General features: G+C 41.3%; 1 long non-coding RNA gene across 2 annotated transcripts; it reads left to right on the top strand.

Moving 5' to 3' along the window:
- Positions 1-803: 803 nt before the first annotated feature.
- Positions 804-9,224, top strand: LOC102449839 (uncharacterized). 2 transcript variants are annotated; one of them, XR_003089108.3, is made up of 3 exons: positions 811-4,971; positions 5,909-6,126; positions 6,228-9,224. It is a non-coding gene; the product is annotated as an uncharacterized LOC102449839 (long non-coding RNA). The 2 variants fall into 2 exon arrangements; XR_012901612.2 differs by having other exon boundaries at positions 804-4,971; positions 5,909-9,224.
- Positions 9,225-15,503: the final 6,279 nt, after the last annotated feature.

Below are 15,503 nucleotides of genomic sequence, written 5' to 3'. Positions count from 1 at the left end.
TCTGGGAATGCACTGTACGATACTAAGTGTCCTATGAAGTAAAATCAGTCTTGGAAGGAATTATGTGTCTTGATTAGTAGTAATTGAGAGGATTTCTCTGACTCTTTTATGTGCCAGTAAAAAGTATCAGATATTTAGAGTGGTCTAAATTCTGTCCTTGGATGCATGTAAAGTATACAGGCAGTCCCCGGGTTACGTACAAGATAGGGACTGTAGGTTTGTTCTTAAGTTGCATCTGTATGTAAGTCGGAACTGGCGTCCAGATTCATCCGCTGCTGAAACTGACCAGTGGCTGACTACAGGAAGCCCGAGGCAGAGTTGCTCTGCCCTGGGCTTCCTGGAATCAGCCGCTGATCAGTTTCAACAGTGGCTGAATCGGGACGCCAGTTCCGACTTACATACAGAATCAACTTAAGAACCACAGGCGTCCCCAAGTCAGCTGCTGCTGAAACTGATCAGCAGCTGATTCCAGGAAGCCCGGGGCAGAGCAACTAGGTTGCTGCTGGGTTGGTCCAGTAGTGCCGAGACCTGCGCTGCGGGACCAACCGGCAGCCCCCAGCTGCTCTACCACAGGCGTCCCGAGAAAAGCCTGGTCTGCTGGGGGGCGGAGGAGGGGGCGCACTAGCTGCTCCCCTCCCCCCAGCAGACCAGGGAGACGTGGAGCAAAGCCGCTGAGGACCCGGGTGGGGGGACCGCCCAGACACGCCGCGGTCCCCCCACCTGGGTCCTCCGCGGCTTTGCTCCGCGTCTCGCTGGTCTGCTGGAGGGTTCCCCCCCAGAAGACGAGGGAGACGCGGAGAAGCTTTTCTCGCCCTGGAGGACACGGGCGGTGGGACTGTGGCACATCTGGGCGGTCCTGCCACCCGCGTCCTCCCGGGAGAGAAAAGCCCCGTTCGTAAGTGCGGATCCGACTTAAGTCGGATCCGCGTAACCTGGGGACTGCCTGTATCTCTTATTGAAATGAATGGGAGCTCCATGCATATTTTTATAATAGGGTAGAGTTTCATCCCCAAAAATGCTTCCCAGGGATAACTGAAAAATGATTGATTCACTTGTTAAGTGTCAGAGAAATTAATTGTCCATCATGCAGTCCAGGAAATAAGGAAACTGGAATTTCTGCATTTTTTAGCTATCAAATTATGTATGGCATCTTGACTTGTGTGTGTATGTCTGTGAAATTGACTGACCACATAGTCACATATAATCTACATTCTATTAAAATAGTGTAGCATCAGGCTGTTAAGGAGACCCTGTTTTAATGGCACCCAATATCACCAGATAATGAAACATCTCAAGATGGTTAAAGAAAACATAGTTTGATTGAATTTTGACTGGCTATAAACAACTTATCATTGGTTGGGGTTGTGACATGATCATTCTATTATTATGGTCCCTACTTTCCTATTGTTTGTAAGATCTTGATCTGTTTTTAATTGTTTCTGTCTGCTGTATAATTAATTTTGGTAGGTGTAAATCAACTAGGTGGTGGGATATAATTGGTTAGAGAATTATGTTACAATATGTTAGGATTGGTTAGTAAAATAATTGTTTAAGGTATAGCTAAGCAGGACTCAAGTTTCACTCTGTAAAATGGGGTCCTAGAAGGAGACAAGCTAGAAAGGAAAAGAAGGAACAGAAAAAATAGGAAGGAAAGACTGGGAAGAACTCCCCTCCAAGACACAGCCCAAGATCAGAGCTGCCAAGAATCCTTTGCCTGACTATGATGTGCAGCAACTAGAGTCCAGACAAGACTGACTTTGCCTGGCCAACGGGGGAAGTTTGCCTGCCTTGATCAAGATTGTTTAAGGTAGAGCTTTAAGGTAGAAATTTCCACTACATGCATCTGACGAAGTGGGTCTTTGCCCACGAAAGCTTATGCTCCTACGCTTCAGTTAGTCTATAAGGTGCCACAGGACTCCTCGTCGCTTTTGCAGATTCTGACTAACACGGCTACCCCTCTGATACTTGATCAGGATTGGTGAGCCTGGCACTGTCTGCCTAGCATGTGTATTGTGCTTGCTTGATAACTGTTAATAAATAGAGAGTACGGATATTACTGTATAGGGATCTCTCACTGCAAACCCAAAGGAAATTACATCCTGAACTCTAGAAATTGGGTAAGGGTGGGTATTTTAATTAACAGGGCTACTCCTTGAGCCCTAAGAACTGGATAAAGGGGTGTGCCCCTAGAGTGTGGCAGTGACAGAAAATGTTGTGCGAGTAACACTGCCAGGTTTCACTAACGAAATAATATATTCAATTGAAACTACTGGGCCACGCTCTGTCTGTTGCAGCGTATACTGAGCTAAAAGATAAATGCAGAGACAAATTTGAGAGGTGGTAAAGAGCATGCTAGTCAAGGGAGTGATTACTAAATCAAAAGGCCTTGTAATAGTACCTAACAGTGAGAAAACCATGAGGTTATGTGTAGATTTTAGAAGGAAATATGTCATCACTTAGCCCAGTGGTCATCAACCAGTAGATTGGGATCTACAGGTAGATCTTGGAGCCTTTGACAGGTGATCCTGACTGGTTTGGCTAAGAGGCTATCAAGTGCCTGAACTACACCTGCCCCTCCCCCTACTGCAGTGCACCTCCTGCCCTTTGCCTTGGAATGGCTTCCTCTCACCCCTGGGAACCTCCTGTTTGCTATGCAGGGCAGGGGGGGGAAGAAAAGGGGCACTGATGACAAGGTGCTCCCTCTCCCACCCCGTATCCTAACTCCACAGAGCAGAGTGGGAGGCACAACAAGACTTGGGAGGAAATTTTCTGGCTGCTTTTGGGAGCAGTACAGAGCCAGGGTAGGGGTGACCCTGCCTTATCCCCACTGCACCACCACCCAGGAGCCTCCTGAGAGGTAAGCAGTGCCCAGTCAGATCCTACATCTTGAAACCCTATCCCAGTCAAGAACCCCCTCTTGTACCTCATTCCCCTGCCTTAACCCCGAGTACCCTTGCTGCCAAACACCCTCCCAGAGCCAGCACCTAGAACCCCCTCTGGCACCTCAACTGCCTGCCCCAAGCTTAGCTCAGAGCCCCTCTCATACTCCAAATCCCTTAGTCCAAGACCGGAACCTGCACCCAACCCTCTGCCCAAGCCTGGTGAAAGTAAGCAAGGATGGGGGAGGGAGGGAGGATGGAGGGAGCAGGAGCGGGGCCTCAGGGAAGAGACACAAAGGAAGCGGGGCAAGGGTATTTGGGTTTGAAATAGATCTTGGATTGTACTTAAATTCAAAAAGTAATCTCATGCTAAAAAGGTTGGAGACCACTGACTTAGCCTAATCATCTGCCCTCTCCTCCCCCCCGCAATACAGACTTTGGATGGTGGAGCTATTTAGATCTGTTAGAGGGTGCAATGTTCATAAATTCTCTAGATTTAACTCAAGGGAAAAGAAAATATAGTGGCAAATGCCTTATTGAGAATGGAGGGATTCTGATGCATAATTTGGAAGCTACACTATACACTATATTTGTATTAATGGTATGACATTGGCAGACCAAGTGCCATTTCTACTGAGGTCCCCATATCTTGACTGAATACTGAGGAATATATAGCAGGAGTCTGTGTGGCTCACCTGTGTGTTAAGCCTTGTCTAAACTATTTTGGCAACATAACAGGGAGAGCATTTACACTACAGTGTGACTTTTGTCAGGAAAAACACCTGTTTTGGTGACGACAAATTTTCCACCCCTACGAGAGAATTTTGTCTTTTCCCCTCCCTTCATTGTTGACAAAGAAACAGTGTGGACTCTGCTGTTTATTTTGTCCAGAGAACTGGCTTTCACCGGTATCCCACAATGTGTGCCCTGAGACTGTGCTCAGTGTTTTGTGATCTCTGCTGCCCTGAAGGTATGTGCCCACCCCTTTCAAAGCTCTGGGAAGTATCTGACAGCTGAGTGAGCTGCTCCATTTGGGGAAAAAAGATGGAATAAGTCATTGGTGTGCTCCTTCCTGTTTTGCCCTGCTAAGGACACAATGGCAGGCAGACTGCTGCTGCAGGGGGAGGCCTGGAGAGACTGCTGTGGTGCTTTGACATTCCTCAGCATGGAGAGGCTCGCAGAGCAGTTCTGCTTTCTCACAACACTGCACTGTGGAATGCTCACTCACATTGCTTTGCTCTGTCCACAGCGGAGTTAGCAATGTGGCCATGAAATGTTGACAAAGGGAGGCATAAAAACTGGTTTTCACTTTGGCAACTTTTGCATGTCAACAGCAGTTTTGTCATCAAAACTTCCCAGTGTAGATATAAATTCCCAGTATAGATGTAGTCTTAATATTGTAAAAATAGACATTAGAATTATAAAAATGTGTTTTAGTGTTTAGACTTCATTGAATGCTTGTGAGTTGCTACCTGCTTTAATCTCACTTGTAACTTGTACATCCCGTATTGTAAGGTAATATTTGAACTGCTGTATTGTGAACTTCTTGGCTATGTAAAGAGCAGAATAGAGACATTAATTAGTGTGAAGGCTGATTTTCAACACAAGGTCTTATGCCCTTCCCAGAAGGAGAGGCCCATTGATACCAGAAAGACTGTTCTGGGAAGTTACAATTAGAGTGTTTTTGTTCTGCACTTCTGTGAAGATGAGTCATGCAACTGGATTCCTCTCATCAGCTGAATTTGCAGCTCAGAGCACAAGAAGGGGGATACAAACTGCAAACAAAAGGAACTTGAAAATCTCTATGTTACTTAGGCTCTGGGGCACAAGGATTTTGTAGACATAAGCATGAGAGCCCCAGCTGTTTAACCTGGGTTCGCTCTAAAGCACATATCAGCAGGCTATATAATGGAAACATTTATTACCTTTTGGAACTTAAGATTGTAACTCGTTTGTGTATATGTGTTTACCTGCTTTAATCTTGTAAATCTCTCTTTTTCTTTTACTATGTAATACTATTTTATATAGCTGCTTATAGGATTGACTACAGACATTGTCATTGGTGTGAGATCTAAAGTACAACTGATCTTGGGTAAGTGATTGGTCCTTTGGGACTGAGAGTAACCTGAATATTGATGTGATTCTTGGTGCAAGGGACCTTCTATTACTAAGATTTGCTTACCTGGATGGTAAAATAGATTAGAAGAACCTAAGGGAACTATCTGTAATTCCACATTAGGGATGGTATGGGTCTGCAGAGATCACATTTGATAATTGGTTGGTGACTTCTAAGTATAGAACTCTCAACCAATTTAGGGTATGTACCCTGTTTCCTAACAGTCTGCTTCCTCAGGCTCTTGAGTCACTGCAGGCAGTGTTATAGTATCCTTGAAACGATTAAAATTAAAAATAAAATAAAGCTCAGAAAGATTTGTCCTGGTAAAAGAATTATTTATATTGTTACAGTCACCTCAGGAAATATAGAAAGAAAATAAATCTAAATGTAAAATATGTGGTAATTTATTTTACTATTACTATTACTAAAATATTATTTCCTATAATCTCTGGTAAGTTTTAGAAAGATCAAATCTCCTATAAAACAAGAACCTATGAGTCAAAACTTCAGGAATCTTATTTGCAAATACAGCTGTGTAGAGTGTAGGGATATTTTTCCTCTTGATGGCTACACATGCAATATAAGTGACAACAGAGCTGCCTCAAGTCTCTACTAAAATTCACTATCACCCATAGGAGCCTGATTAAATTTGGCAGGTGTCTTACTTTATCAGCTAGCATGTAATATCACACACTCACTAGAAGTTGCATATTTGAGAAACCTAGAAGTAATGTGAGTTTTGTCGACTCTGTTCAAGTCTGTAAGGCAGTATAAAGAGACTGTATCTTATTATCTGGCATTCTGAATGTGTCCTGTTGTAGGATGGTTTCCCCTTCACCCAGTAGCCTCAGCATGTTTTGAATTTGAAAAAAGTTTAGCCATTTCATTTTTACTTCTTTTTATATAATTTCAGAGGCTCCACACACTGAAAGGAAAAACCTAATCTTTGCATCAACATGGAGCATCCTGCATGCAATGTACTGCAATGATTACAGCCTCTGATCTTACTAATTCTCTTCTCAGACTGCTATGGGATAACCTATGCTTCAGGATCAAGGCCAACTCCATTATTGAGAGAATTTGGATACAAAAAGGATTAACAAAAAGTAATGCTATAATACAAGATGCTAGGTGGGTCTCCTTTGATTACATGTTTAATCAAAACTTTCACCTCTAGATGAACATGTTACGAAATATGGAAACAAAAATAACCTTTTATGAATTAATTGTAGGTGGCTTAATACTTAATACAATTATGGCTCAAAGAAAAATGGAAAAAAAGAGACTAGCTTTCCTATTGCAACAAAAACCTCGGAGGATATCTGGTTTCATGTGAAAGATATTTAAAGGTCTTTATCCTTGTGATTCTTCCAGAACAAAATATTAAACAGCTACTATTGAACTCCAGAATGTTTGTTTTAAGACTAGACTGACAACACACAGTGAATGTTGGAGATACAATCCATCACATGTCAATCTTTCGCATACCCTCAATACCTATCTCAAATGCATGTATTCTGGAACACTATATTCAGTGCTCACTCAAAAAAAAAATGTAAGTCTTACTTTCTTTCTTTCTCTCTCAAATCTTGTGTATTTTAGTGGTGCTGGCATAATCAATTAACATTTATAAATGGATTGCAATAACTTTTAGTGGCCAAGACATTTCTTTTGAGAAAATGAAAGTCTGAATTTCTCCCTCATATGCAGACTGGTTTAGTGAGCTCTCTACTATTGTGTGAATGGAAAAAATGACTCTAACAGAAACACTTGGAAAAAATACAAGGACATCTGGTCAAATATAAAACTATTAAATACTAAACTGCAAAAATATACATTAGTCCCTCACACTCACAGGTTATGTTCTCACCTACCTATTTAGTCACTGTGATTGAAGCACTGCAGGAGCTTTGTGAGTTCAGGTTTTGCAAATAATGAATTTTCTTTATGTACTGTTTCAGTCTTGTGCATGTATTTATATATTTTTTGGTTTTCAACATGTTTGTTTTTATTGTAATATTAAAAACAACGTTTAAAAATACTATGTTAGGTTCCCACTAATGGCCAGGCTAAGGAAAATGGAAAGATTCTTTGGATATGAAACATGCAAATGAGAAACTCAATGATGACCCTCAACAATATTGACCCAACTGGACAAGACATTTCAAAATGGCTCCAACTCATTTGTTTGATACTAGGTTGTTTTTATGCTATCAAAAAGGCTGAATATTAATTTTTAGGAAGACTTACATGGTATATCATTCACACTAAGGGGTACATGTGTTTCTCCTCTTGTTACAACTTCCAGTTCCTATACTCTGAAGACTGTTCTCTCACATCTGAATTTCTAGCATCTCCATGTTTGTTGACAATGCGCATGATTAAAATGGTATTTTCATATTTCAGTGCAGTTGAGGCCCCTTAAAGCAGAGGGCTGCAAGTGCAAAAAAGAGATATGTTGTTCCCTAATGGCTTATTACCATCACATTTGCAATTCAGATCAGTTCTAAATTGACTGAATTTTTTAAACACATAGCAGGCAGTTTAAACTAATGATTGTCTGGAGGTTCACATCTGACATGAACTAAGCTTCTGTTCAAAACAAATTGCAAATAATTCCTCCCTTAGAGTCAAAATGTCACTTTTTAAACTGTGCATTGTTGCCAGATTTTGTCAGTTACATAAAAAAACCCTTCCCATACAGTGACTACTCTACAGTTGAAAGTACTGGCTTTTTTATTGCTTTGTTTAAAAGAATATATATATTCACATCTCAATAGTCTGACTAAAAATCCTTTCCCCGCCCCCCTCAAAAATCCTAATGGTAAAGTAAAAGGCCCTTGGGGCAGTGGTAGGCCTGAGTTGCTTAGCAACCCTCAGCAGGTAGTAGAGATTCAGCTGCAGCTGTCCTGATTCTTTCCTAAGAATCTCCTTATTACTGTTTGTGTTAATCTTTAACCAGGCTTTTAAGCCATGGTCTTTCTCTTTGGTCCCTTGTTGTTAGATTGCAGAGGCCTACTCAAATGTTATCCCAAAGGTAATGTATTAAGGATGACTATTGAATGCTTGAAGAATGATAAGCTCTGAAAGGATTAGACTTGCATGTTCTAACTAACTTTATTTTACATGCCATGCTCAATATTCTGAAAATTGTACCCTCTTAGGAAAAATGGTCAGTTTTGACACACAGCTTTAAACTTGCTTTTTCTTCCAGCTGAATAAATTTGGTAAAGCTGCCTCTACGTCATTGCTTCTTTTAACATATTCTCCTGCAATGATCAGTCAAGGAAGTAATTCAAAATTCAGCATTTCAAAGTCTTTCAAAGCATAGGCAAAAAGCCAATCCCCGTCCCCCATGCCCACCCTGAAAAAATCTAGGAGTATTTGTGAGCATATATTATTGAGAATTGAGACAGCCTTTTCCTTGAAAGAAATAGTCCTGCTAGTACATGTTAGAGAATCTAGATAATCTCACTGCTTGGTAGTTGTTCATGGGAAGGTTGTTGCAAATTTCTAAAGGAAGAAAATTAATAACAAGAAAAAAATCCAGCTCTGATACCACCCTTTTTATGCTCTTTTTTCACTCTCATTGTTATGGGAGCAAATAAATACAGGCACAATGAATGTTGTTCACGTAGACATGCTAATTGATTTGTTCTCAAAGTGTTTGCGTGCACGTAAAAAAGGCCTATACTGTACATCTCCTCTGAGAAAGTTCTTTACTTTCAGCTGCCAGTTACATTTTAAACTTGATGTTATATATTGATGTGATGTGATCAACAATATGTTACATGTTCCCAAACCCTATGTATGATGCATCAACATATCATTCGTGTTACCTCTTTGGGTAACAACTATAGGGAAATGGTAGTACAGTAGAAAGTGGAATTTGGGTAATTTTGGGGGAGAAGACCAATATTCTCCACTCTCTAGTTCTGATATCTTGTGTAGCCATTTAAATAATCTGGTTACTTTGCCGCCCTTCCTCATTTCTCTCCTTTGCCAGATGCTTCTAAAATTAATCTAAATTATAGAGCTGGCTGGAATTTTGCAAGAGGAAAAATATCTCACCAAAAATATGATTTAGTAGAACCCATTTTTTTGTGAGCTGGAAAATGTCTATTCCAATGGGTGAAAAAAAACCTTAATTTTTCTCACAAGACATTTTGAAACAATTTTCATGTTGCATTAATGTTTGTAAACAAATAAAAAGTGATATTTTGTTTTGTTGTGGCTTAGTTTGGTTTTCTGAAAAAATGTTAATTCAAAATGAAAAATGATCTTTTTACTCAAAATGAATACTTTTCCAGAATATTTTGATTTCATACACAATTTTCCTTTTTTTTCCACCAAGAAAAATATTTATTTACTTACTTACATAACATCAATATGTGGGGAATTTGATAATATTTTTTAGTTTGGGGTTTCATTGGAAAGAAACAACATTTCTGTGAATGCATTTGAAAAAATAATTTATTTGGAAAATTTGTGCTGAAAATAGTTACCGTTGTGCAATCAGTGCTAGCGAAAACATGGGCATCAGCTATGATTTCCTGATGCTTAGAACACAGATAAATGGGATACTTCCCCCAATAGGGAAATTTTCCCAAATCCCCATTGTTTTTTAAAATAGAAATTAATTTTAAAGAGATTTCATTGCATAGAGGCAGCAAACAAAATTATTTGTAAGGCCTCAGCTACATTATGTAAATCTAGCCTGTTGCAGGACTGAGATCCTGACACAAAGGTTGTTTGCTCTTTTATCTTACACAGCAGGGATCCTCAGTTTAACCTTGGTCCCATATAGTGCTGTACCATTGGACTTTGCAGGGCTGTGGTAAAATTTAGGACAGTGGTGGGGAACCTTTTTTGGGTTGGGGGCTGCTGACCCACAGAAAAATTAGTCAAGGACTGCTTACAAGTGAGAAGCAAAAAAGAAAAACCAAGCCTTGACTGACATAGCCCCCAACTGAGAAGTAGAAAGGCACTTCCCACATTCCTCTTGCACACCAGAGCCTAGGGGGCCCAGGCTAGTAGATTTTGTGTGCTCCAGGCACAGGGTGGGATGCCAGAGGGGCTGGAGTGCCAGTGCAGTCTTCCCAATGCATTGGTGGTGGGGAAGCCTCAGAGGCCAGGCAAGCCAGGGGTTTCATCCAGCCCCCAGGTCTTAGGTTCCCCACCCCTGATTTAGGAACACAATTCTATTTTACCTACACAGCAAGCATAAATTATGTTTTAAATGTCTGGCACTTCCAGATTGTTCTAGATCTAGTAATAGATTACTGTTGTAAATGAACCCTCAAAAACAACTGCATTAGTGCTGCAAACAAAATGAAATGGGTAACCTCCTCTCAATTTGTATTTAATAGACAAGAAAAAATATGGCAGATGCATGCTTCACTGAAAAAGAACATGCACCAGCATTAAAAATCCCTTACAATCTTGCTGTATCATGCCACTGTGAATTATGGGGGTGGGTTGCATTAGTAATTAGTAGGTAGAGCAGATGGTGTTAGCTTGGTCTATAGTGATGTGTCCATGGAAATAATCTGACAAGTGAATGTTCACTCTAACAGAGATTTTCTTTATTTAAATGTGTTTGAACCAAATATTCAACCTTTCAGATGACTTCCTATGAGAAAAAAGCCATGGTAGCATTCAAAAAACTAGAGGAAACACACATAAGCATTAAAAACTCTTCTCAGTATAATTTTAGTGAATATAAAATATAGATTTAATACTCTGATCAGTGACAGAGCCTGAGAGAATCCAGTCCTTCAGATTCAGGGTAATTTTAATTAATCTCTGTTGACTATGTTCAGCTCAGGAGATAGTGCATGGTATGAATACATTCTTTATTTTAAGTAGATTCAAAAGAGTAAGTGGCTGCTTATTTGTAAGATTATAGCCATCATCAAAAACATCCTGTATCAACATGATTACAGGGAAGTGTGTATGTGTTGTTTACTGACTCATTCCCTGATAATTATGGTGTATACTTGAAAGACTCAGGAGGGGACCTAAACTTCCTAATATGACTCTACCTTGTTCCCCTTGGCCATGAGCAGACATATGTCATAGCTATATGTGTCTCTGACCCCCTAATGTGTGCCAATCCACAATGACAATCCTTTCTTCAAAGCCAAGAGGTGGTGGGGGACTAGATATATAGTGCTTGCATGACATGGTAATGAACATTGTATAAATGCCTAGACAGAGATTAAGTGGAGGCAGTAAGATTTTCACTGTACTCTTCACTTTTCATTGGCTGTTCTAGCACTATTTTCTTCTCCCACGGAACAGCAACCTTCTTAGTGGATGGTATATTGACACAAACTGGTGTTGTCTCAGACACAGGAAACATCATCTCCAAGCTAATGCAGTTATCTTCCACATTAAAAAAGTGCTTTAGATTTTTTATCAAGTTCTTTTCATATCATGTGTTCACCTAGCTTGATTCTCTGGTGAAAATAAAAAGAAATAGATCCCCTAAACCATCTTGCAAACACTTGTTTAGGTTTCTGCTGATTAGGCTTTTGCTGTATATTTGTTATGGTACCATCCATCAAAAGCTAATCTCTCAATAAAAGTCAGGCTGCATGTTGCACTTTATTTATTCATCTGACCCTTGAGAGAGGAGACAGCGAGCTTCCTAATAGTGATAAAAATATTGTCTAGCTCCAGATGTCAAAGAACTGAATCTTACTGTTTCTGTTTTGTCACTTTGATGCAAAAGGGACACACAAGGAATGGATTCACTAGAAATAGCCCTAGAGCTGCTTAACAGACTTGCCATGTTGCTTCATCGAAGAAGCCTTAACACAGGGGACCACAGTCTCTATTGCAATGCGCTGATTCTCCCACAGGTATTATGTCAAGGCACATTAATTTAAGCAGCTTTTGTCATATAAGGTTACAGTACAGGTTCTGTAGATTCAGAATGATGGATGTGCCTCAAAAAGGCTCAGAGGTTTGTTTTTGGTTGGATAAGCACTTAAAAAGTTTGGATACTTGTCTGAGCTATCTGAACCTTTCTTTGTCAGAAAAATTGGGCTGGAAATCTCCTGAAAAATGGGTCCCTCGGGTAAGCTTATCATTTGTAATTATTTCTGGAAATAAGGCATACATTTGGAGTGGTGACAGTAATTAACCATCAGAACAATTTACCATAATGGTGGATTCTTCATCACTGACAACTTTTAAATCAAGGTTGGCTGTTTTTGTAACATATCTGCTGCAGGAATGAGTTTGGGAAAGTTCAGGTGTTGGACTAGCTCGGTGGTTCTCAAACTATTTATTTTTTTCACGGACCACTTGACAATTGCTGAAGGTCTCCGTGGACCACGTAATGATCTTTCCAAATATCTTTCCCACTCTGCAGAAGCTACTGAGCTGGAGCTGGGCAGGAGAGGGAGGATCTTTCCCTCTTTCCCCTTAGCTTTGACTGCTAAGGAGGGGGTTCTCTCCCCTACCAGAGAAGCTATCTCTCCCTGGCAGCTGCAGCCCTGGAGCTGGGAAATGTCTCTTTCTCTGGCCACAGCAGCCCTGCATGTCCTAAATTTTCTCCACCCCTCTTCTCACTCCACTTCCCCCCCACTTATGGCCTCTCTATTACCCCCTTCCCCCCGCAAAAAAACCCCACCTCACCTTACATTTGCCCCTTCCATGGACCACAGTTTGAAAGCCTCTGAACTAGATGATCAAAATGGTTCCTCATTGCCTTGGAATCTATGAAAAAAGAAAGACCCATTATCATACTAATTATAGATCTAATCAAACAAACTGAGCATGATACTTACATGAACACAATAATGTGTTAACGTTGCAGGATGTATCCCTATAATATTAAGAAACAAGTTATAAAGAGACAAACTATGATATCAAGTAGTCTTTGTAAACTGTTTCATGTAGATTGTAAGCTCTTTAGGGCAAAGACTATCTTTTAGTTCTGAAGTTCAGAGGGTAGCTGAGTTAGTCTGTACAGGATAAACTTAAAAAACAACAAATAGTCTGGTAGCACTTTAAAGACTAACAAAACATGTAAATGGTATCATGAGCTTTCATGGGCACAGCCCACTTCTTTAGATGACACAAAGAAGTGAAGAAGTTATCTGAAGAAGTGGGCTGTGCCCATGAAAGCTCATGATACCATCTACATGTTGGTCTTTGTTGGTCTTTAAAATGTTACCACACTGTTTGTTGTTTTTTAAGTTTTAGTTCTGAGTTTTGTATAGTGTCTATAATGGAGTATTGGTCTATGACTAGGGGGTCCTAAATACTAAATAATATTCATCAATAATTTTCTTACAATTATTATAACCTTGTAAATGGAGAGAGAGGTAGAGAGAGGTTGATTTTGAAATATATGTATCAATAAATAGGACACTTTTGAATGTATGAATCATTCAGTACCCAACGCAATTCATAGACATTAAATGCATGTTAGATATTTAATATTTTCCATTCTTCTTTGTGCCACATGCAATGTATGGAATATCAACATGAGTCTTAAAGTTGCTTTAATGTACAAGCTTCAATGATCTTCAGTTTTTGAGACTAACACTGTCATTCATTTACTCATGATTTGAGAAATGTTCTGAACTCTTCAGTGTAAACGTACCTTATTATTTATTAAAAGAAAAAAGTGCTAATGAAATAAGTAATATGTTAGACACAAAAAGAGGATTTTTGTGGAACTTGCTATTAAATAGTGTCAGCAAATATTTTTCATTTTTATGCTTGGCAAAGTATTTCCTGCTGGTAGATTGGATAAAAATGCACAGAAATCCCTGCAGTATAGTTTTACTTAAATGTTATGGAACTTTGACTAGTATCATAATTTTCCAAGTTGGCATGAATGTAGCAATGTTCAACAAAAGGCCCTGCCTATGACTTTGATCTCCAGTAATTATTTTTAAATGAAAACAGTGTCAATTAAAAACCCAAGACATGATGGCTTCTCAACATGTCACTGACTTTTGTGAAATTGAACAAGTATTTCAACGACCCCCAACATAGTAGTATTTCTGTATGCTTCACTTACTCTGTTTCCACTACAGGCAGTCCCCGGGTTACATACAAGATAGGGACTGTACGTTCGTCCTTACGTTAAATCTGTATGTAAGTCGGAACTGGCTTCAGCCGCTGATCAGTTTCAACAGGCTGAATCTGGACGCCAGTTCTGACTTACATACAGATTCAACTTAAGAACCCCAGGCGTCCCCAAGTCAGCTGCTGCTGAAACTGATCAGTAGCTGATTCCAGGAAGCCCGGGGCAGAGCAACTCTGCCTCAGGCTTCCTGTAGTCAGCGCTGGTCAGTTTCAGCAGCGGCTGACTTGGGGACACCTGGGGCAGAGCAGCTGGGGTGCTGCTGGGTTGCTCCAGTAGCGCTGCTCCTCGGAGCTACTGGACCAACCCAGCAGCACCCAAGCTGCTCTGCCCCAGGCGTCCTGATTCAGCCGCTGCTGAAACTGACAAGCAGCGGCTGAATCAGGACGCCTGGGGCAGAGCAGCTGTGGTGCTGCCTGGTTGGTCCTGTAGAGCCGAGAGCTGCGCTGTGGGACCAACCGGCAGCGCCCCAGCTGCTCTACCACAGGCGTCCGGAGAAAAGCCTGGTCTTCTGGGGGAGGGGGGGCGCACTAGCTGTGCCAACCCCCCCTCCAGACCAGGGAGACGCGGCGGTGGACCGAGACGCACCGTGGTCCCGCTTCCGGCATCCTCCAAGGATTTGCTTCCCATCTCCCTGGTCTGCTGGTCTCCAGCAGACCAGGGAGACGGGGAGCAAAGCCGCGGAGCACGCGGGCAGCGGGACAGCCCAGATGCACCACGGCTGTCCCGCTGCTGGCGTCCTGCGAGGCTTTGCTCCCCGTCTCCCTGGTCTGCTGGTCTCCAGGGAGACGCGGAGCAGCTTTTCTTGCCCCAGAGGACGCTGGCGGCGGGAAAAACCCCGTTCGTAACTGCGGACTGCCTGTAATAAGATTACAGTGTGCCTACAACGTGAACTGGGAAGATGCTGATGGGTTGAGGTATTTCCAATGACAAAGTGCAACCATTCACCAAATTACATGATTGCTGCTCAAAGTGTTTGGGAGTGGGGGGAAGCAAGCAGGCGGAGGTGAGGAGTTGGGATGTGGAATAATGACCTATTCTCTTGCTCTCTCTCGCCAGACACACACAGGCTATGTCTATACTGCCCCAGTTTTGCGTAAAAATATGCAAATGAGGCAAAGCGAGGACTATCGCTGCACCTCATTTGCATAATTAATTAGGCTCAGTTTTTGCGCAAAACCCCCCTCTTGCGCAAGAGCCGTGCTTCCACATTTTTTTTCAGGAAGAACAGCTCTTGAGCAAGAGGGGTTTTTGCACAAAAACAGAGCCTCGTTAATTATGCAAATGAGTTGTGGTGATATTCCATGCTTTGCGTCATTTGCATATTTCTTGCACCAAGCAGGCACAGTATAGATATAACCACACAGTCTGAGCAAGGGAGCTAAATTGTTTTTAGGTG

This window comes from Pelodiscus sinensis, chromosome 2 (assembly GCF_052426305.1).
Source record: "Pelodiscus sinensis isolate ZL-2025 chromosome 2, ASM5242630v1, whole genome shotgun sequence".
Taxonomy (NCBI): domain Eukaryota; kingdom Metazoa; phylum Chordata; order Testudines; family Trionychidae; genus Pelodiscus; species Pelodiscus sinensis.
The sequence above is the reverse complement of the archived record's forward strand: the minus strand, read 5'-3'. Positions and strand labels throughout refer to the sequence as shown.